Genomic DNA, 3,153 nt, shown 5'->3' on the forward strand with positions numbered 1-3,153 from the left:
TTGTATTGAAAAATGTGTCCATTTGTCTCTGTTAGTTGTTTACATAAAAAGTTATACCACTTTGAATCATATTTAGATTTTTCAGGTTTGGTGCAAAGGGTTAAAAATAAAGCATTTTGGACATTATTTCAGCTTGGTACCCAATTTAATCTTAAAATAGACCCTTGAATGATAAAGAAATATGTTGTGGGAAAAAAAATCACCCTATGCGTTTGAGAAAACGAAAAAATAGTTGATCCTCTACACATCTTTGGCCATTTTTTGCTAATTTATCCAGAAATAAGGTCAATATGTTGTCAAATTTCAAAAATAACCATTCCATTAAATTCCTGGGGTCAGAATTGTATGGGAAAATGTGTTAATTTGTCTCTGTATGTTGTTTACTTCTAATGTTATGCCACTTTCTACATCACTTTTTGATTTTTCGGATTCCGGTCGGGTGCAGCAAAGGGTTAAAAAAAGAACCCTTTGGGACATTATTTCAGCTTGGCACCTGGCAGATTATGAAAATAGACACTTTAAGGATTTTAAAAATCCAATAAAAATTTCAGAAATTAGTCACCAAATATGAAAACTAGAGTCTTTAAGCTTTCAGTGGATATATAGTTTGTCAAGATTACTTTAAATTCAGACTAAGATATCACAGTTTAAAATGACAAGTGGGCCCACAGGTTAAGACTAGAAACATCTGAAATAATGATCATTGTTTTTACCAAATTCAACATTGAGAACCGTTTTCTGCAAGCTTTTTTCAAGAAAAATGAAAACATTTTGTTTTTATTTTAATAATAATTAAAAATTGATGTATACAGTTCAACAGCTAAATCTGTGAGATTTTTTTGTCAAGACAATGTTTTATACATCTATAAATAACTGCAAGGCAAGCTGCAGGACCACACGGAGATGCCAGCAGACCACAATATCAGTCGCCTTAATGCTTTATGTGGAGTGTCTACAGAAATGGGCATAAATACATGGAAATGTATTTAAAATACAAAATACTGTGTGGAAAAATGTATTTAAATACAAATACAAAATACGGTGTTAAATACAGTATTTTGTATTTTGAAAATACACAAAATACATGTGAATTTGAAGATTCAGTGCAGGTATCCCTATTAGGCTGAAATCTATCTGGGCCTATTCTGAATGCCAAAAAGCATTTAGATGTGTGCAACTGCTTAGAAACTTTCGTTTAATTTTATATACCTCTTTCCTTCCCCTGCAGTGTAAGAAAAAAAACTACAAAAAACTACAAAAAATAAAAAAATCTAACTTTTATTATGTTTTATCACCATCCTTAAAAGCCAATGTGACAGACTGGCGTTCCAATGTGGCCCAGTTCTGTTTGTTTCACAATCTTAAAGTATCTGCCATCCAATATTGCTGACCTAACCCACCCAGTTGAACTAGTTGATGGAATTCCGATGGGTGATATGACCAAAATCTTAATTTTACTTTACAATAACAATATATGGCATGGTTTCACAATTATCAATATCAGTTTTGATACCGCAGCAAAAACTGAATTTCAAACTCTTTTGATGCTGTTTTTTTTTAAAGCAAGTAGTATAGTAACTTTTATATTTGTTTAATGTAAAGTTTATTTGTTTCTGTATACATGATTAGAAAATCTAAAGTTTATCTAAAATCATTTGGCAAAAATTTTTTGGTGAGCAAAAAAACTAAAAGTGTGCTGTATTTTTAATCATTGTCCTCACAAATGCACACAATCACTACACTAAACTGATGTAGACAGACAATGATTAACCTAATTATTTCATCTCTACATAAACAAACATTTGCATAGATGGGTAAAGACAATCACAATTTGGAAATGTGTCCAGTTACATTTTCATAAAGCACCATGTTTGTAAAATTTAAAATGATTACATTTACAAAATGAGCCTGCATAGCAGAAATAATGAATAAAGTAATGGTCGATGTTTAATACAATCATTAATCGAAATAAAATAATTAATGAATTAAAAAACATATATAACACAGTATTGTTCAATTTAGTATTATACATATGTTATCATATTAATGTGTTTTGTTCTAATGTCACAAGTCAAATATGCTGGTTTTAGCTTGATTATTTGGTTAGGGTTTAAGAAGTGTACTAAAAAAACTTTTGTGTGTCTGGTCTGAACTAGTTGATGCATGAAAACAGCACCCTGATAAAGAGGTTGACTGGCTCAAAGTATTTTGAGTATTTTGAAAATACAAAAATACTTGTTTCAAATGTATTTAAATACAAATTACATTTGATTTTTTCCAAAGGCTTTAAAATACAAAATACAAAATAGTATTTTGTATTTCAAATGCGTATTTTAAATACATGTATCTGAAATACTGCCCATCCCTGAGTGTCTAGTGTTCTCAAAACTGCACTCAAAAGCATGTGCTCACTTTATAGGGCTTCAGTCTAAAAAAATGTTTTATCAGATTAAATCTTGCATACTGTGTTACACTATGTACTACAGTACCCAGAAAACATTAGACCGATGGCAACGTTTTCCAGATGCTTCAAGAATATGCTTCCACACAGCCAATACCAGTCTTCTCAAATGTGGACAGTTCAACATGCTCCTCTTTCCTCCAGTTCATGCTCGTTCAGGCTGCAGTGTCATTCTCTCATAAACTTTAGATATGGTGCTGACTCCAGTCATGGAGTATTTCACTGCTCTTACGCAGTCGCTGGTGGCAGACTTTCTGGATGATAATGATGCTGTTGAAGTTGTTGAGGGGCAGTTTGAAGATCTGTGTTTGTCTTTCATCAGGTGGCAAGGATTGTCGTGCAAATGCAGCTGCGCTGTTTCCACGTTTCCAAACTCTCTTTTACTTTGTTCAGGGCTGTTATGCTAAATGTACATTTTCTTTTTGGGAACACCATGATACTAAATCCAGGGTATGACTTCTACAATTATTTTCCCATATTTCTTTTTCATTTCATTGCTAATTGGACTGTCCAACTCCTCAAGATCGATCTTAGATGTGACATTCCCAGACCCCATTTTTGCCATCCAAGCCTTTACCTGGAACGTGTCCTCTTTCCCTCCAACCCGTTCTCATTAATCTTGTTACTGCTACATTTTCGTTTCTATTCATTCTCTGTATTTGTATTATTTTTACCGTTAAGTGCCACTAGGG

The sequence above is a fragment of the Carassius auratus genome, unplaced genomic scaffold (assembly GCF_003368295.1).
Source record: "Carassius auratus strain Wakin unplaced genomic scaffold, ASM336829v1 scaf_tig00216059, whole genome shotgun sequence".
Classification (NCBI taxonomy): domain Eukaryota; kingdom Metazoa; phylum Chordata; class Actinopteri; order Cypriniformes; family Cyprinidae; genus Carassius; species Carassius auratus.